General features: G+C 42.5%; 2 pseudogenes; both read left to right on the top strand.

The window, feature by feature from the left end:
* The first annotated feature begins 2,736 nt into the window (after positions 1-2,736).
* Positions 2,737-3,279, top strand: LOC148031010 (putative pentatricopeptide repeat-containing protein At3g28640 pseudogene; annotated as a pseudogene).
* Positions 3,280-11,599: 8,320 nt separating this feature from the next.
* Positions 11,600-12,142, top strand: LOC148031011 (putative pentatricopeptide repeat-containing protein At3g28640 pseudogene; annotated as a pseudogene).
* Positions 12,143-21,535: the final 9,393 nt, after the last annotated feature.

Raw genomic sequence — 21,535 nt, forward strand, 5'->3', positions numbered from 1 at the left:
TCAGGTGATTCAAAAATAAAGGTGTGTGAGCTCCAGGGATCCAAGGGCGAGCTACAAATCCTTGTCCCCCGAAAGCTCGTCCAACTGCAAAGGAGCATCGAACGGACTCTGTAGAAAAAGAAACAACACGTAAATCCACCATACAATAATGCATTCAAATATCTCATGGTAACTACGAACAAGAAAGATGAGTGACTTACAGGGCCGCCGTGACTATACAATCGGTCGATCAATGCATTGAGACTGTGACCGTGCCTCTCTGCATATCGAGTCTCAAGGCCGATCGGATTGCGATTTGTAATGGAGTGCTGCAAAGAAAACAAAATGCTAACTATTAGAAACATGATTATCAGTACGAAGAATATTTCAAAAACACAAACAAGCAAAACAAAAGAAAAAGTCTTACAAAGTCCTCCAAATATGTCCTGTGGCCGCCACTCCCAAGATGATGGACCACTCCGGCCTTGAGTCGTGCCCTCGCTGCCTCAGGCTGCTGACTCCAACATCCTGGAGAATTTGTAGCCTCCTCCCTCAGCCGGCACCAGTCATCTGCATCTAACCACTCGAGCTTTGCAGCCCCACTCTTGATTGCCTTGCGTGCGTCGGATCGTCTATGTGACATGTATGCACACATGCAATCCATCATCCAGTCCATAGAGAATCTATCTACTGCGGCTGGCACTGGAAACTCCTCGTGCAAGGAGCTACTATGTAGTCCTTGCTCCCCTCCGGTATGTTCTTCCAATGATCCAAGACATTGTGCCGAAAAACTTGTTGGCATAACTCTCTCATGTGAGCCATCACCCTCCTCCCCTCATCATTCATGATAATGGCTCCTAGCCTATTATCAACCAGATATCCATAACCCCTAGGAGTCTGCCTAAGATGGGTCCTCTCCCATCTACATCCGGTATACCGACGGGGGTAATCTCTCTCGGAGTGGCACCCAAAGGGGTGCCACTGTTGACGACTACGCAAAAGCTGGAGTAACTGGAGTAGACGTCCCCACAGGTGTGATAAAACTTGGAGGTGATGAAGCTCCAACTGAACGACGAGATGGAGACACCACATCCGTGTCTCCACAGCAGCATCCCCCTGATCCCGATGCACTCCCTCCCTCTGGCCCAAGTCGTGAGCGTCGAGATTGTCTGCTCGAAGCCGAAGCATCCGATCGCGCTAAAGCAGATCTAGTAGAGCACCCTGACGAAGAATGAGACAACTCCTGTTCTGCCTTCTCTTTGAATCTCGTGAGCTGGTCTGGAGACATGTGTACGAAGATGTCCTGCAAATCCTCATCGCTCATCCCTCAACTCATCCTAAAAATGTCACCTGCATAAATAAAAAATGATGCTAGAATAGTCAATTTAAATCATATAAAGCACAGTAATATAAATCATTTTAAAAAAGTCTCACTTAAAATGCATATCTTATGTACCTTTATAAGAGATTGGTCAACGAACTGAGTAAGTGGATGCTCCAAGTATGAAGTATCCTATGGTTCCATGTTAATCTCTTGACACAACTCTGCATACACTGGAAGGTCGATAGACATGTCACCACAAAAGAATGAGTCCGCCTCATTCTCAAAAAATTCTTGGACTCCTGTATTTCCATCATTGTTAGCTGATGTTGGCTCCAAGCTTTCGACGGCTTCCACCCCTTGCAATATCGACCCCTCTATTTGCATATTATCTTCATCTATGCTCAGAACATCGCTTTGATCATATACTCTCGCACTTTGGGGAGTTGAAGGTATAACATACCACCATTGAGGTTGTTGGGGGTTTGGATAAAATGTCACCTATTCACAAACACGTACAAGAGAGTTCAAATCATTGTGACATAAATCATGTCGTAATACAATTAGCAAGCAAATGACTCCATGCACCTGCTCACAATGGGCCGGCAACACAAAGGTGTCGCACAAATCCATCCATTTTTTTTCGGAATCTATTTCAAGAAATCCAGATGGACCTCGTCGAACTATTACTCCAGCTCCTCCAAGTATCACTTTGAACCACTGCACATTGAATAGTATCATGGAGAAGCTACAATAATCCACCGTAATAATACTTTGCAAGTTCCCAAAATACTCCATCTCATCCACAACCGTGTTTGGATCCGTTGCTCGTCGCCGGCTCTCTTGCTCGAACCTTGCCATGACACCACAGTCCATTGTGGAGCGCATTTTGTCAATACACTCCACACGAAAATGCCGTCCATGCGACCATGCTGCACTATGTATTTTGTACTGTACATTGAAACACTCAAATTAGATGTCGCATATAAAATTTAGATACGACAGATTCTAAACCCCTCATCACCTTTGGACTACATCCCCTTGAGAATTTTCACTCCTCCATTGAGACCTCTATCCCTTCGCAAGATGCTACGGTCAAGGCTCCATGCAACCATCGCGTTGACATAAACCGCAACATCTCCTCCATGCCTTCAGGATATCGAATCGGTCAATGACGTTGTCATATTGCTGCGCATTCGAGGTGTGAAAATCACCCAAAAGTTGTGCGTGTGATTTGATACTTTGTACATACTTAGTTGTTATGTTTGCTCTTTCATTCTATGCTAAAGATGGAGAAGAAAAAAGAGTTTTGGTAGACTAGTAACTCGAGATGCAATCTCATGGGCTACACTTATTTCAAGATATGTCGATTATGGGCTTTGCGAGGAAGTACTAAACTATTTCCAAGAGATGCAAGTTGAAGTACATTGGTGGATATGTATGGCAAATGTGGCTTGCTTGCAAAAGCACAATATGTGTTTGACAAGCTTCCTTTCCGGAATGTGGTCTCTTGGAGTGCACTAATTGAAGGTTATACACACCACGGGCATGGTGAAGAAGCACTGAAGCGTTTTGAGTGGATGAAACTTGATGGGGTATCTCCAAATGCAGTAACATTTCGTTGCATTTTGAAAGCTTGTGGCAGCATAGGAGCCACAGAAAAGGTTGGGGAAATTCATATTGAGATTGCTATGAAGGGGTTGCTAGAAAAAGATGTGGCTGTTGGCACGGCATTGGTTGATGTATATGTCAAATGTGGCTTGCTTGTAAGAGCACAAGATGTGTTTGACAAGCTTCCACTTCGTAATGTAGTGTTGTGGAGTGTATTAATTGCAGGCTATAGCCAATATGGACATGGTAGCCAAGCACTTAAATGTTTTGAGCGAATGCAACTGGAGGATGTCTCTTCGGACGGTGTCACCTTTGTTAGCATCTTGAAAGCTTGTGCTAGCATAGGAGCTAAAGAAAAGGGCCACTAATCCTGTCGAAAGGGAAAGAAAAGGGTGGCTAAAAACAAGAGAGGGAAAAAGCAGATTAAAAAAAAAGCAGGGAAGATTCGACAGATTAAGGAAAGGAAGGAAAAAACGAAGGAGAGGGATCGATAAAGGAAGCATTGAAGGAGCACGAAGCATATCTGGGGAGAGAGGAAGGAATCACAGGGCATTCGGGGATCTACGAGGGGAGAGAAGAGAGTTTTTTTTCAATCTAATTTTGTGGATGAATCGCACAAAGCATTAACTGAGTTTGATCAAACTGATAAGGACAATGGCACCCTGCACATGTTTCCTTTACTATGGCCAGAGCTGGACAAAATGGTTATCACCATCGCACCGAGATGAATAAGAAGGTTTACAAAATTGGGAAGTCTGGGGAAAAACGGAAGCATCACCTCGTCAGGAATGGGATTTCCATGGGGGATCGAATTTTCTGCAGATGGCGCCTTTACTGCAAAGCTTCTCCAACATCACAGTGATGTCGTTCTTATCAATCCGATGGATCAACTTGCGATCCCGTATGACTGATTAAGAACCATTGTTCAACCCGATTTACTGAAGAGTGTCTCGTTCTTCATTCTGAATACCTATAGAAAGACAGGCACGTGGAAGTATTGCAGAGAATGCCTCTAACATTGAGGTTGTGACTAGTACTGGCAAAATATTGTCTTTCCTTGTCATCTTTACAGATTTTGTCCTTACCGGACCTGCCAAGAAAACAGAATGCATTCAGTATTTTCAATCGGAGCAAGAAAAGTTGAATAAAGTAAACAGTGTTTCGATTATTGGAGGAGGGCCTATTAGTTTGGAATTAGCTGGGAAGATTGTCGTTGATTGATCTGAGAATAAAGTTGTCCTTATGCATAGTGTTGCATATACTTTGGCTGGAACTGCCAGTCTTTGAATCAGAAAGGATCTCTTCTATTAACAGCTTGTTTATACACTGCTTTTAATTCAAGGATTGGATTTGATCAAACAGTGGACTGGACAAAAACTTGGATTTCTATTCAGAGGGCTGATCACTGCTAACTAGGGTGGTTGTGAGAAGCCAGGACTGCAAGACTTGCTGTTTTTTTTTATGGAACTCCAATTGGTAGAGCAAACAACCAGGAAACAGAATTTGCTGAGATGTTCCAGGAGTTGGTTGAAGCTGTACGGGACATTGTGAACTTAATGTTGTCACAAAATTCATTGAAGCCTTGAATAAAGAATTCCAAGAATTGGTGTAAAGAGATAATTTCAGAATTTGTGCAATATCTATGCTTTATCATTGCTTACCTTGAAACTCCTCAACCGCATCCTTTATAGCCTGTACAGTTGATAATAGAGCAATAATGGAGGTTCTATCATATTCATGATATCCATCATAGGTACAAAACGGGCTTGTTTCTTGGTGTTTCTGTTATAGGAGCCTCAATTGCAGCTGTCAATTATCTCATAAGATGAGCTGGACAAATACTTGAATTTACAAGATTTCACCCTTTATTTTGAAGTCTGAACCATACACACAATATTCACTTGATTGGTCTTCTATCCTGAAATTATTCAAAGTCCTTTGTGGATGCGATATTGCTTTCACGAACCCTTCGACATCTTTGGTGAACCTGACGTGAAAGCGTCGCAGAAATTTCAGGATGGGAGATACTTCAGCCTCTTCTACAACTCCAGCTGCGTCTACTTCAGCTCCATCAATGATTGCTGCGTCAAGTACTTCAACAGAGGATCTAAAGCAGATTTTGCAGAATATGTCCATGTATATGCAGCTCCAAAATCAGCAGACACAATTGTATATGCAGTAGCAACAACAATTGCATCAACAACAATTGTCTCAGCAAAGGCAACTCTATTCGGAGCAGGAGAATGCAAACAGCGCGACTAAGGCTATTGAAGCAGCTGAGAATGAGAAGAAGCTATTTGACGGGCGTAACGTTTCAGCATATTTGAAGACATATGAGATCAAGATGGGGTTTTTCGGAGTTCCAACTGGACTTATGAGTAAGTACTTCCTTCGTCTTGTCACACCCGCTTTGAGGGCAAAAGTGACTGATCTTTTTATTCAAAATACACATTGGCAAGATTTTAAGAAGGCCCTGAAAGAAGAATATTTCCTTGAGGACTTTGGTATGGCTACTCGGCGGTCATTCCGAGAGTGGGTCTACATGCCAAACAAAGGTCTAGCTGCTTCAGAGTTGATTCGAGAATTTGAGGAGAGGTATAGTCAGCTTGATGCCATTGAACAAAGAGCATTGGATGTTGAAAAAGTTGAGCTTTTCTTGCAAGCTGCTGATCTTGCTCTTCAAGAAGAATTGGGTGAGCTTCTTGAGGATCGCACGAAGCCTATGGGTCTTAAAACGGATTGGCAGGATGCTCAGGATGCAGTCTCGACTTTGACCAAGAGGAGAATATGGAAGACTCGTCTACAGAATGGTTCCATGACACCTACACCATCATCAACTCCTATGCCTACTTCTATCGCTGTTATTTCTTCTCCTCCTCAGCCAGTTTCTTGGCCTATGCCAGTGCCTACTGTTTCCACTCCACCTATTCCTCCTGTTCCACGACCGATGCCTACACCTTCTGCTCCAAAACCATCCGCTCCATCGGTGCCTACCTCTCTTGATGACATAATCAAAGGCATAACAGATTTGACACTGGAGTCAGTCAAAGCGGAGTTGGTGGGAAAGTTGAAGGAGCAGTTTGCTTCGACTGCGCCTACTACTTCTTCTAGTGCTCCTACTGCACCTAGGAGAGATCAGAGATGTACTTGGTGTGATAGTACGGACCATCAGCATTGCAGAGATTGTGAATCTTTTCAGGATGCAAGGAGGAAGAATGTGGTATATCGGGGGCAAGATGGTAAGATTTGGTTGACTGAGACAGGAGCTCCACTTACTACCAACTTTGGTAAAGGTGGAATGAAGAAGTTAGTGGATGACATGGTTGCGCGTACTTCTTATGTGACAGCTAGAGGTGATGCTTCTGCATATGGAGTCCAGATTGAGAAGGGATCAGAGACTCGGTCAGCGCTATGGACTTATGCTATGGAGATTGCAAACAAGGGAAAAATTCAGCAAACTGTTTTGACTAGTGCAGGCTCTAGCATCAGATCAAAGACAGGTTGGGACTCGCCTGTTGACAGGTACTCTATTTATGCTTATTTGGCTAAGTCTCAGGGTGCAGATGTACTTGTTGAGGAGAAGCGTAAGAGGGATGAAGAAAATCCAAGTGCAGCTAAGAAGACTAGAGGGGGTGAGTTTGTTACTCCACCTACTGCAGGACCGTCTTCAAGACCAGGGCCAGATCGACAGATGGAAGATGCTCAAAAGAGAGAAAAGAGGCAAGAGCCTAGAGAGAGAAAGCAGCCAGGATTCAGATTGATGTCCGATATTGAGACATCTACAGACATGAAGAAAATCCTTAATGATAAGATACTTGGCAGTGAGGTGACTTTCACTATTTCTGAGATTTTGGGCATCTCAAAAAGAGAGTTTCAGGATCAGTTTCAGGAGGTTTTGAAGAGGAAAAGACATGCATTGTCTACCACTGATACACAGGGAGTTTTGATTGGGGAGTTGGATGAGGATGAGGATGAGGTTATGGTTGATAATGCTTCTGTTTTTCCGCAGGTAGAGAAGAGGGTTCAGCCTATGCATTATGCTGAAATTGATGAGCCTGTCATGATACTGCGTAGTCACTTTTCGCGGAGCCATTGGGCTAGGGCAACTACAGAGATGATGGTAAAGATTGAAGAGAAACAGGTGCCTTATGTTGCGTTGGTGGATCATGGTTTAGAGATTAATCTCATAGTTCGTGGAGTTTATGAGAGTAACAGATGGCCTATGGATGTAGAGCATGGGTGGCGTATGAGAGCCGCCAAAATAACATTGCAGGTGATTTGTATGCTGCCTGTCCTAGTGTCAGGGTTTCTATTGGTGATGTAGAGGAGGATTTTCATTTCTTTGTGCAGGATTCATGCTCTTATCCCATAATTCTTGGTCAGCCATTCATCACAAAGATGCGCATGGAAACAAAGGTCATGGATGATGGATCTGCTTATGCACGGATTCGCAGTAAAGATGGTATGAGAGCAGTTCAGTTTATGATTATATGTGTGAACCATGTTAGAAACAGGGATACTCTCAGAGATGCACCTTTGCCCACTGTGAGGGATTCGGGTTTTCATTAGGTACTGCCGTTTCGCGAGACGACGGTGGTACAGAGCAAAGGAGATTGGAGTTCTTGCCTCCTGGCAGTAGTGTTTTCTCCTCCGGTTTTGTTGGGATTTCAGCAAACAGTTCGATGAGTTATCAGAAGACTTCTAGGTTACCTAGAGCTGCCAGGTAGTATATATGCAGGAAGGAGAAAAATTTGAAAAATGTAGGAATTTTGGAGGATGATGAGCACATTGATGGGATGTATGACAGTGTGATTTATGCAGATACGATGACAGAGATGGGAGATATGCTGAAAATTGATATGCAAAATTGTCACAGTAATGTATTAGTGCAGTCCCTGGACATGTTTCATGAAATTGCAGATTTTGTGTCACAGATTGAGTCAGAGGCTGAGGTAACTCAGCAAAGAGTGTTGAGTGCTGAAGAAATTCAGCAAACAGAGTTTCCAGCTGGTTATGATCAGCTTTCAGAGAGACAAAGGGCTGAAAACTTTCAGCCAACAGAGTTTACTGCTGAAATATTTTAGCATTCAGAGTTTGGGGCTATTCCTATGCAGTCCATAGAGCAGAGGGCTGAGGATATTCAGCCATTGGAGTGTAGAATTGCTGATTTACAACAAGATTTATGTAATGCAGAAGAGTATAATGAAGCCAGGGTTGACACGAAATACAAAACTGTGGATACGAAGGTGAAGCCGGTTGCTGTACCGCTTCCACCTGACAGTGATCAGCAAATAGAGAGGGCTGCTAAACAGCAAATTTTGAGGAATCCGGAGCATATTGGTCATAAATTTTCAGCAGAGATTCTTGCTGAATTGAAAATTGGAAATGGTGATTTCTTGTTACCCATAGAGAAGCAATGCTTTCAGGAGATGCTTGAGCGTCATGGAAGGGGATTTGTTTTTTTCTCGTATGAGATTAGATGTGTGAATCCTGATATTGTTGCTCCTATGGTCATTTTTACTATTCCTCATATCCCATAGAATCTCCGACCTATTCCAGTGCCTAAAGCACACTTGCCAAAGCTGATTGATTTATTGAATGAGAAAATCAGGATGGGAATCCTTGAGCCTTCATCTGCACCATACTCAAACAGGTGGTTTACAGTTCCAAAGAATAATGGTACTCTCTGATTTATTCAGGACATGCAACCAGTGAACAGAGTTACTATCAGGAATGTTGGTATATGTCCAGTTGTGGATGAGTTTGCAGAGGCATTTGCTGGACGTGCCATCTATTCTTTAGGTGATTTGTATTCAAGATATGATCAGTTTCAACTGGCTTTGGAAAGCAGGGACATAACCACCATGAGAACTCCTATTGGGCTTGTTAGGATGTGTACCTTGCCTCAAGGTGCCACTAATTCTGTTGCGCATATGATGAATGCCATGCATAAGGTCCTTCGTGATTACATACCTCAGCTTACCATGCCTTTCTTGGATGATGTGCCCATTAAGGGGTGTGTAGAAGAAGAGAAGAATGAGAGTCTAGATGAGCAGGGATGCAGATACTTTGTGGCTGATCATATTTCAGCATGTGAGAAGATTTTGGCCAGGTTAGAAGAAGTGAACTTGACACTTTCAGGGCAAAAATCCGTTTTTGGAGTGAATGAGGTTGTCATTGTTGGGCATATGTGTGGATATTATGGCAGGAAACCTTCACCTGATAAGGTGAATGCTATAGGCAAGATTGCGGAGTATTGTTCTACCACTTCAGAGGTACGGAGATTCATTGGAGCTTGTGTGTTTTATATGATTTGGATACCTCATTTTGCACACATAGCAGATTGTTTGTATCAGCTGCTTCGAAAGGGGAAGAAATTCTATTGGGATGAGAGCCACACTAGAGCCATGCGGAAATTGAAGAAGTTATTGCAGAATGCTCCTACTCTTAGGAAAGCGGATTATAATTGTGAAAGGCCTATTGTATTGACAGTTGACACTATTCCAATTTGCATAGGTTGGGCTGTGGGTCAAGATGATGCAGATGGAAATAGGTATGCTATTCGGTTTGGGGTGAAAGTCCTAAACGAGAGACAGAGGAGATATCCACAAATAAAAAGGGAGCTACTGGGGATTGTCACAGCTCTCAAATGTGACAAGGAGTACTTTATTGGAGCTTCAGTTGTGGTAGAGACAGATTGCTTGCCATTGATTGGTATGATCACGAGTTGCTCTACTCCGGATATAGCTATGCTGAGATGGATTGCATATATCAAGTCATTAAATCCGGAATTTAAACACATAGCATGGAAGGATAATCCAGTGGCAGATATGTTGTCTAGAGCTAGATATGATGATGAGGAGACTCTACTTGCAGAAGAGGATGATGCAGAAATTTCAACCACTATGGTTGATCATGTTTGTCATGTCTATGATATTGTGGCTTTCATAGAAGAACTCTATGTGGGAGATTGGTTGCAGATTGGCAGGTACCTTAGTACATTAAGCAAAAGAGATAAATGGACAGATGAAGAGTTCAAGAAGATCAGAAGGAAAGCCTATGGTTATTATCTCAAGGACGGATTTCTTTGGAAGCATCCGAAGAAAAGAGGCGGATTACCTTTGCGGGTTGTCTGCGATAGAGAGACACAGTTACAGGTGATGAGGGAGTTTCATGAGAGTCCTTGGGCTGGTCATCGAGGAGTGTGGGCTACTTATGAGAAAATCAAGGAGAAATATTGGTGGAAAGGCATGTATAGAGATGTTTCTCAATTTGTTGAGACTTGCAGTGACTGTCAGATGTATTCAGTAGTGCGTCATCGAGATGAGCTTCATCCGACCTATCCACTATGCATTCATTATAAGTGGGTAGTTGATTTGGTTACCATGCCTATGGGTCTATGGCAGATGAGGTACATTGTTTTGGCTAGAGAGGATCTTACCAATCATGTTGAGGGTAGATCTTTGAGAACGAAGACCACTAGTGCAGTGTGTAAGTTCTTATTGGAGGAAATTTTCTGCAGGTATGGTTGTGTGGGTAAGATCACTACGGATCGTGGTGAATTGGATGCAGATGAAGCTAGGGAGTTTTTCTCTCAGCTAGGAATCAAGTTGGCTCTAACTACAGCATATAATCCAGAGGGAAATGGGAAGAGCGAAAGAGGGCATCCGCCGATAGTGAAAGCATTAGCCAAAGCATGCAGAGGACGGATTGGAGAATGGCCGAGACTTCTACCATTTGCTTTGTGGGCTGATCGTACGACTCATAGTGTTACCACAGGATATATGCCTGCAGAGTTGATGTATGGTCAGAAACCTGTTATGTCGATTGAGACTTGTGCTTTGACTTGGTCAGTTTTACCTTGGCAGGAGGATTTGACGAGAGAGGAGCTCTTAGCTCTTCGAATTCGATAGTTGGAGAGGAGACCTGATGATATTCAGCTAGCTATTGACAGGTTGAAGGTTGCTAGACTAAGGAATAAGGATAGGTTTGACAGCAGGCATCACTTGCGGCCTAGAGCAATAGAAGAGGGAGATTGGGTATTGGTCTTTGATAGCAGCCTTGAAAATCAGCATACTGCACTTCGAAAGATGGTGAAAAGATGGTTTGGGCCGTACATAGTCAGACATGTCTTTGATAATGCAACATATGAGCTGACAGAATTGGATGGGACAATGCTTAGAGTGCCTATTGCTGGAAAAAGAATCAAGATTTTCAAGAAAAGAGATGATGAGGATTATGCATTGGAAGAATTTGCAAGAGAAGACCAATGAGAAGAAAATCCAATGGAAGAGACAGATGATATGACAGATAATCTTGTTGATATACCGGAAATGCATAACGAAGAGATTAATCTGTTTGTGGATCTTGATGATAACGATCATGGGTAGTTGGCCCATCCGGAGGATGCGCAGGATTAGAGGGGGTGGATGTCGTATTGCTGCGCATTCGAGGTGTGAAAATCACCCAAAAGTTGTGCGTGTGATTTGATACTTTGTACATACTTAGTTGTTATGTTTGCTCTTTCATTCTATGCTGAAGACGGAGAAGAAAAAGGAGTTTTGGTAGACTGGTAACTCGAGATGCAATCTCATGGGCTACACTTATTTCAAGATATGTCGATTATGGGCTTTGCGAGGAAGTACTAAACTAATTCCAAGAGATGCAAGTCGAAGTACATTGGTGGATATGTATGGAAAATGTGGCTTGCTTGCAAAAGCACAATATGTGTTTGACAAGCTTCCTTTTCGGAATGTGGTCTCTTGGAGTGCACTAATTGAAGGTTATACACAACACGGGCATGGTGAAGAAGCACTGAAGTGTTTTAAGTGGATGAAACTTGATGGGGTATCTCCAAATGCAGTAACATTTCGTTGCGCTTTGAAAGCTTGTGGCAGCATAGGAGCCACAGAAAAGGTTGGGGAAATTCATACTGAGATTGCTATGAAGGGGTTGCTAGAAAAAGATGTGGCTGTTGGCATGGCATTGGTTGATGTATATGTCAAATGTGGCTTGCTTGTAAGAGCACAAGATGTGTTTGACAAGCTTCCACTTCGTAATGTAGTGTTGTGGAGTGTATTAATTGCAGGCTATAGCCAATATGGACATGATAGCCAAGCACTTAAATGTTTTGAGCGAATGCAACTGGAGGATGTCTCTTCGGACGGTGTCACCTTTGTTAGCATCTTGAAAGCTTGTGCTAGCATAGGAGCTAAAGAAAAGGGCCACTAATCCTATCGAAAGGGAAAGAAAAGGGTGGCTAGAAACAAGGGAGGGAAAAAGCAGGTTCAAAAAAAAGCAGGGAAGATTCGACAGATTAAGGAAAGGAAGGAAAAAACGAAGGAGAGGGATCGATAAAGGAAGCATTGAAGGAGCACAAAGCATATCTGGGGAGAGAGGAAGGAATCACAGGGCATTCGAGGATCTACGAGGGGAGAGAAGAGAGTTTTTTTTCAATCTAATTTTGTGGATGAATCACACAAAGCATTAACTGAGTTTGATCAAACTGATAAGGACAATGGCACCCTGCACGTGTTTCCTTTACTATGGCTAGAGCTGGACAGAATGGTTATCACCACCGCACCGAGATGAATAAGAAGGTTTACAAAATTGGGAAGTCTGGGGAAAAACGGAAGCATCACCTCGTCAGGAATGGGATTCCCATGGGGGATTGAATTTTCTGCAGATGGCGCCTTTACTGCAAAGCTTCTCCAACATCACAGTGATGTCGTTCTTATCAATCCGATGGATCAACTTGCGATCCCGTATGAATGATTAAGAACCATTGTTCAGCCTGATTTACTGAAGAGTGTCTCATTCTTCATTCTGAATACCTATAGAAACATAGGCACGTGGAAGTATTGCAGAGAATGCCTCTAACATTAAGGTTGTGACTAGTACTAGCAAAATATTGTCTTTCCTTGTCATCTTTATAGATTTTGTCCATACCGAACTTGCCAAGAAAACAGAATGCATTCAGTATTTTCAATCGGAGCAAGAAAAGTTGAATAAAGTAAACAATGTTTCGATTATTGGAGGAGGGCCTCTTAGTTTGGAATTAGTTGGGAAGATTGTCGTTGATTGATCTGAGAATAAAGTTGTCCTTATGCACAGTGTTGCATATACTTTGGCTTGAACTGCCAGTCTTTGAATCAGAAAGGATATCTTCTATTAACAGCTTGTTTATACACTGCTTTTAATTCAAGGATTGGATTTGATCAAACAGTGGACTGGACAAAAACTTGGATTTCTATTCAGAGGGCTGATCACTGCTAAACTAGGGTGGTTGTGAGAAGCCAGGACTGCAAGACTTGTTGTTTTTTTTATGGAACTCCAATTGGTAGAGCAGACAACTAGGAAACAGAATTTGCTGAGATGTTCCAGGAGTTGGTTGAAGCTGTACGGGACATTGTGAACTTAATGTTGTCACAAAATTCATTGAAGCCTTGAATAAAGAATTCCAAGAATTGGTGTAAAGAGATAATTTCAGAATTTGTGCAATATCTATGCTTTATCATTGCTTACCTTGAAACTCCTCAACTGCATCCTTTATAGCCTGTACAGTTGATAATAGAGAAATAATGGAGGTTCTATCATATTCATGACATCCATCATAGGTACAAAACGGGCTTGTTTCTTGGTGTTTCTGTTATAGGAGCCTTAATTGCAGCTGTCAATTATCTCATAAGATGAGCTGGACAAATACTTGAATTTACAAGATTTCACCCTTTATTTTGAAGTCTGAACCATACACACAATATTCACTTGATTGGTCTTCTATCTTGAAATTATTCAAAGTCCTCTGTGGATGCGATATTGCTTTCACGAACCCTTCGACAACGTGTACTACGTCGGAATTCAGTTCGCGCTTCCTCTCGATCTTGCCTTGCAATCTGGTACTTGGTGAGCCATGTCTCCATGGAGGCATGATGCAACATACAAAAGCAATTCACCTTCTCTTCCATTGAGGCATCCATTGTTTTTTCTACCCCATTTCCAACCACCACATCTCCAGTCAGTCTATCATTGTCCTTCAACGACCATAGCATTTCATTGTCTGGTTCCACCGTTGGTAGCCATTGTGAAATATGCACTAACACCTCTGACACCAACCAAACTTTGCCCATGCTACGTTCAGGCTGAGCTCGTTGTCGCACAAAGCCTTTCAGGGTTTTCATGAAGCGCTCCAGGAAGAACATCCATCGCGTATGGACAGGTCCAGCAATCTCCACTTCATCCACAAGATGCATAAGAAGGTGGATTTGTATCGTGAGCATGCTAGTGGGCATGTATTTCTCAAAGAGACAGACTGTCTCCATTGCTCCCCGCCTCATGGATTCAATAGAGGATGTCTTAATCTCTTTCGTGAGATCCATTGCACTAAAGTCGATAACTTGTAAATGGCCTCACGAATTTCTGGAGTAAGGCATCGTGATCGGTAGTACAAACTGCCACAAATGAGAAAGCATTATGAATAATGGCCACATTCCAAATAGCAAAATGCCCATGCTAATTACAATCCATTCGTAGCACAAACCTGACATATCTTATGCCAATCATGGGATTTTAGCCCTGAAAATTGATCATCTTTAGAAAATGCAGACCTGAGAGAACGCATCATACCCGTCGGAGTGCGGATAGACTTGATTACTTGCTTCACAATGTGCTCTTCTTTAGTGGACAAAACCCAAGGAGCGCGAGGAAGCTGCACGTGACCATCAGCACTCGACTGCGGCCAAAGCGCCTCCATCTTACCTACCTCCTTCAAATCCATTCATGCCCCTATAGTGTCTCTCTTTCCTGTGATGTGGTCCCATAGCAAGCTGCCCACATTCTTGAAAATATGCATGGGATCCAACAAGTGGTTGACCTGTAAGTGGGGGACTCATAGAAAACTGAGAACCGCCACATTCCATTTGGATGTGATTTCGCGTGGACCATTTTCAGCTCGTACCAGCTTGTGGTGTTCATACGTGTTGGAGGTTGTCCAAGGAAACCTTCCTTGAGTTCATGATCCTCCGGTAAGAAAGCAGTGTGTCCTTGATATACCATCTTCTTCATGGTTTGTGACCTTCGGGAGTCTAACTGTGATCCGCACAATGGACATGCATGATAACCTGAGGTAACCAGACCTGTTCCAACACCACGACCTAGTGAATACTTGATTGAATGAGATAAAATATAGATATTACCAACGAGAATGGAGGCCTGCTCACCTAAGCACTCTCCCAATCCCGGAAAGTCATGCATCGTCCACATGAGAATGGCTCGAATATTGGCTGACCACCGACCATCGCGCTTGCTCATATCTTGCACAATGACCCCCTCCTCCCACAAAATCTTAAGCTCATCAACTACTAATGGACGAAGATACACGTCCATATTTTTTACTTTGTAGCGGCCTAGGACGAGAAAGCTAAGGATGAGATGTTCTTTCTTCATAGAAAGCCATGGAAGGATGTTGTAGTTGACAAGGACTATAGGCCACACACTGTAAGAAGTTGAGCGCACACCGAATGGGTTCACGCCATCCATTGCGAGACCGAGCCGAATATTCCTTGGCTCTCGCACAAAGCTTGGGAAGGTAGAGTCAATGTGGCTCCATGCGTGTAAATCCGCTGATATTCATTGAACTCCACCGTGGACCTATTCTGTGCATGCCACGTTGTCAAGCTTGCCATGCCGGATGTACGAAACATGTGGTTTATGCGAGGGATGAGTGGAAAGTGTCTGAGAACTTTTTGAGGAATGGTTTGCCCTTGCAAGTCCTTTCGATACCTGTGAGCACCACACTTTGGACATGTCTCCATAGTCTCATATTCTCCTTGAAACAGTATGAATCGTTGATACATGCATGGATGTTATTGTAGTCCATGCCAAGCTTCCGTAAAACATGTCATGCATCATCACGAGACTCAAGCATGGTATTTGCAGGTGGTAATATATGATATTTCAATAACCTGAAAAAAAATCATAAAACACCTTGAAAAAGTACAAATGTTTGTAATAATAGTGTCAAGAAGAAAAATCAATGAAGCCAATGTGCAAGGTACCTTAATAACTCACTCACACTCGTATCGCTCCACCCGTATTTTGCTTGCACACTTAAGAGTGCAAGCGGTGTCTTCAATCGAGATACTTGGCACCCATCATATAATGGTATGGATGCTTCCTCTCTAAGCAGATCAGAAGTCTCGACATCCATGGGAATCAATGCATCGATCATTGCCTCCATCTCAAGCTCCAAGATTGTAGGTAGGTTTGGAAGGTTGTCTGTCTCCTCTGGCATTGACAGTATGGATTAGCCTTGCGAGTGGTGGATTGGCTCCTGCACTCCATCCATCGCACGCCCACGAACTTTTCTAATTGGCCGCAAAGGGTGCACTCCCCCTTGGGACGAGACATCACCTCCCTGGATAGAAAATTTGCCCGCAAGACCCAATCTTATTGTATATGGTATTCAATTAGCTTGCGAGTACAATTCATGATTGATATTAACTTCAAATTACCATTTGCTAAAAATCCGCAATCGCCAGATCAATTATCTCATATTGAAACTTGCCAAATCGTCGTACGTGCTCTATAGATATTGAGTGTTGAAATGACTTGTTTTTTGGCTGATTTTTGTTATTTTTGAGAGCTAAATGGTTGATTTTATGAGATGATTGATTGGTTTGGAAGTGGTTTGAGAGTTTTTTGGATGATATTGATTGGGTTTTGGAAGATCATGATATTTATTGGAGGTTCTGTGATGTTCTGATTGGTTCCGTATACCTTCTGTTTTGTTCTGTTTTGGTCTATTTTGTTCTGATTGTCTTCTGTAAGGAGGGATGGAGTATTGATTGATGAAGATTGAGATATTGTGAAAGCTTATTGAATGGTTTATGAGAGTTTGGAATGGTTTGAGAGTACGTTATGTGGTTTTGATGACCTTCTGTAACTTTCTGTAGGTCTTCTGTAGAGCCTCTGTCTCTGTTCTGTTCTATTCTGTACTGTAGCTGTTCTGGTACTGTTCTGTGACTGTTCTGTATGCTTCTGTATGTGTTCTGGTGGATGAGAGTGTAGCTTGGGAAAGTTTTCTAGCCTTGGAAAGAGGTGAATACAAGTGAAAAAGAGATGAAAGAAGTGAAAGAAGTAGCTGCTGAAGACTCAAGTGAAGACTAGAGTGAAGTGACAGTAGTGAGCTATGAGAGAACACTGTAGTGGCTCTGGTGACTCTTCATATCAGACATACATCTTGGGAGGGGTATCCACGACCTAAGAAGGATTATTGAGAGTGATTTTTGAGAGATTGTAGTGAGGATATGATGTATTATTGATGGAAAGAGAGAGAGAGAGTCAGAGATAGTCAATTCTACTGAAACAGAGTGATTCTATATGAGAGATTGAGAGAGAAGACTATGAAGATATTGAAAATGAATACTATCTGATGTATTTCCATTCAAAGATGGTGTATTATTTTGCTTTCTTTGTTCCATTGATGGATTTTGTGAAGATGTTGAAGAATATGGTTGATTCTATCAAATCCATGGGAGATCTACATGATGCTGTATGAAGATTTGTTGTGCCTGGTGTTCTTTTCTTCATTGTGATCATATGAAACATGATAAACAAGCTTGTTGATGATACAATATAGATTTTCTTGCAAGATAATTCCCTTTTCCTTGGTGTTCCTCTTGGGGCTCCATGTTTTTGGTGCGCAGCCGGGGAAACTTGCCAACAACAAGCACCAGAAGAGGCTGAAAATGGAGGAAATGGCATTGCCAAGAAGAAAAGAATTCAATGGATATTTGTAAAATTCCTTCTTCCACTGAAGAGTTGGAATTTCTCATAATCAAAGCCACTTTTCACAAGAAGTTCATCCCACAATGGCGGAAACACATCACCATCATGATGCATGCTCTATGTGGTGGACAGTTTCCTCTTCCTATTGAAGCAGCAGAAACTTGCATCTTGGTGGCAAACTGTTTGGGAATAAACTGAAGAGAAGAAACAGGGAGAATGACCATCCATGGAAGATTTGGCATTCATTGAGAAGTTTCCACACAACATCAAGTGGGAGATTGTGAAGAAGCTTCAGGAGTCTTGGTCTGTGGAGGTTCACAGAGACAAGAAGGAAAAGAGTTGGAATTTGTTCGTGGATGCTCAACAGCAAGATACATGGGATGCTTGGTGTACTGATAATCTTCTGTTTGTTCAATTAGCAACCCACTGGAAGTTGGTAGACAGAGTGTTTTTCACAACATACACTGTTGAAACCATCAGAAGCTGGCATTACTATGATGATGGCACCACCACAATGCTCAGACGTATGCATTTTGACACCTTCAGAACCGAATACCTTCCTCTGTGCAGTGGCATGAAAGCAGAATTCAGGGACGTTGAAAAGAAAAAAGTAGAAGAAATGTTGGCAAGAGAATCCTCTAGAGACTGAAGCCTTTTGTAGCCCTCTGTGGAGCACTAACAACCTAGTGGAGCCAACCCCCTGATGAATGACGCAATAAAGAGGCAAGCGTTAGAACGAGTCCAGAGGTATGTGAGAAGAGAGAAAGCAAAAATCAGAGCCGAGAGCGAGCTCGCAGCAGAAGCCACCTTTGACGCCCTTGCGGAACTCTTTACAGAAGTCCCAATGGCACATCAAGCCCTTCCTCCTACTGGAGGTCCACTTCCAAGCCAGATCCGTCCTGGAAATATTGATGATAGGCCAGCGAATGTAGTCCCATTGCCAGTTTTTAAGGGAGAGTACAATGAAGACCCCGATCTTCTTGTAGCAGAGTTTATGGTAGCGTGTGTGGCTAATAATGCCAGAACCCCTGAGCATTGGTTAGCAATATTCCCCGCCACTTTCAAGGGTGCGGCACTTCAGTGGTATGAGAGACAAGCAGCAGGAACTTTTGGCACATGGGACGACCTGAAGTTGGCCTTCCTCACTAAATTCAGGCGTGAAGGTTTTGAAGAGCGGATGCGAGAGGAATTTATGAACCTAAGTCAGTCTTCTGGAGAAAGAGTAGAAGCCTATGTCTCACGAATGGAATCCATCCTGAAGAGATGGACTAACCATAATCTAGATGATGGCATTCAAAAGGGGGTGTTTCTCAGAGGATTACAACCAGAAGTCCGTAAGTTTGTGGAGCTGCAAAGACCAGCCACACTGCAAGCTGCAACAGAAGGTGCAAGACTGTACGATGAAGTGGAAGCTAGATTAGCGATGAATACAGGAAGAGGAGTCCTACCTCCTCTGATGCCAGGAATGATGTACCCACCAAATGCAGTCCCAGGGACTGTCCCCTACCCTTACCAACAGATGCCCCTAGTATCATAGTACAGTGCACCAAATCCACAGTGGCCACAATCCATGCCTCAAATTATGGTTCAACCACAACAACAATGGTCCCAACCAATTTCCTCAATGCCAAATCAGCAGCAACAGTGGAACCGTACCAACTGGAGCCAACAACCAACAGTTCAAACAGGAGCTCTGAATCAGAACCAGAACAGAGATCCCTCTGTACCAGCCCAACCCGTTTATGCAGTGATTACAGAGACTCCTCAAAACCCTACTGCCAGTACGTCAGGAGGAGAAAGCTTGAAGGATTACTTATCCAACTCAGTTGCAAACATCAAAAAGGAGTTGATGGATGTGATTACAGAGCAGCTACAGACGCTGAAAGTGAATACCGCTAGCATATCCAACGTTGCAGGAGCAGGAAGAGATGTGATGCGGTCAAATACTTGGTGTGGTAAGTGTCATCAAGCAGGCCATTTAGCCACTGAATGTACACGAAAACCAACTATTCCTAGGGCCTTCTATTCCTACTGTTTGTGGAAGAACCATACAGAGGACATTTGCTCTCTGAAGGAAATGCGTGATAGGAGAAGGAAGGAAGAAGACGTAAGATTCAACTTGCTGGAATCCAAAATGACAACACAGGATATTGGACCCAAGCCTAGAGAGTTTGGTCCTAATTTCGGACCCAGAAGATTTCCCTCTCAAAGTTACAGAGGAAGACAGTCTGGCGGTGGTCAGAGATCAGAAGTGGAATGTTACAGATGCGGAGAAAAGGGACACATTTCACCAAATTGTCCAAATCCTCGAAGGTCAGTGGATAACAAGCCCTTATTCAATCGATGCAAAGGATAAGGCCACACTGCAAAAGACTGTCCAAGCCCAGCCCCAGTGAAAAGTAGTGCTACTGATAGTCCGGCCAAGGCCCAAGAGCCTACCTCCAATTTGGTGGAATTGGAAGTTGCTGCCATCACGCGTGCAAAGCAGAAGGAACCACCTATCCATAAAGAAAATAACCCTTCTGCCAGAACAGTGAAGTTCAATCTTCCACCAATAGACAATCGGCGTTTTTGTCTAATTGCCAACTTGCATTGAGAGCAAGGACATGGGACACACTGATTAAGATACGCCTCACGATCTTGAAAAACAAGACCTTCTTCGTTTTCCATCTTGTCTACGTCACAACAAACAATTTAATGACTTGTAATACAATTTGGGAAAACGAGGCTCAAATGGATAGCTTTATGGAGATGTATGTCAAGTTGCAAGTTGATCATAAGCTCTTGCTTGAGAGGTTTTAGCCTCTGCAAGAGGTTGAGAAGCAAATTTTGAAAAACATTGAGGTTGATATTGATGCATCCATGCTGTTGAAATCTAAACTTCAAGATATAAGGAATGCTTTACTCACTGATGTAAAAAATGCCTGGGACATAGTAGTTGAGAGATTTATTGATGTTATATCTCAGCCATATACCATGCTCAAGGATTTGTTCATCCCGGTAGATAATTATTCATTATTGTAGAAAAAAAAAGCATTGGTTCATAAGGCTCATGAGTTGAAGACTAAATGTTTGGACTTGACTAAAATATTGGATAATGCCTTAGATGCTAAAAGGAAAAGTGATGAATATGTTACTTCATCATTGCAACAAAAAGATTGGTGACAAGGATGCTATGATTAATGAAGTTCTTCACAAGGTGAATATAGAGTTGAAGGGGATGGAACACGATTCTTCTTTGGGATTTAGTGGTGATCAGTCAATTATTGAGGTGTCTTCTTGTATGGCCATTATACCTTATATACCTAGCTATGGTCTCTAGGTTATGTACTTTGAGTATCGTAGAGGGGCTCTACTAGGATTACTTATACAACTGCACTAGAGGGCTTTGAGTATAAGTAATCCTAGTCAACAAAATTTATGAGCATCATTGAGGGTCTCTTAGTCTAATAATAAATCAGTCTCAACAAAAAGCATCTTAGTAATGTGTTTTTTTGGTCCTAGGTCCATGTATAAAAATTAATGCCATCTATGAAATTTATCAACTTTTATTGTAATGATTGGAAGACATCAAATGCAACAATGTAATACAAGGTTACCATATCAAAGACAATATCAAATAGTAAAAATGTTTGTGCCTGTGTGGGGGTGTGTGTGTGTGTACCATAGTTATAAAATTTGTTCCAAACAATTATACTTATAGTCATAACATTTGAAGAAAATATCCTATGCTCAATTTAAGGGATTCTTCTTCTATGGCAATACTTTTGGGTTCATTTTGATGAAGTACCATAATGACCATTAGCTAAGGGATCATTTTCTTTTAGTCCTTCTGTTGAC

This window comes from Lygodium microphyllum, chromosome 9, assembly GCF_053477565.2.
Source record: "Lygodium microphyllum isolate KBCC chromosome 9, Lygodium_microphyllum_v1.1.10, whole genome shotgun sequence".
In the NCBI taxonomy this organism is placed as follows: domain Eukaryota; kingdom Viridiplantae; phylum Streptophyta; class Polypodiopsida; order Schizaeales; family Lygodiaceae; genus Lygodium; species Lygodium microphyllum.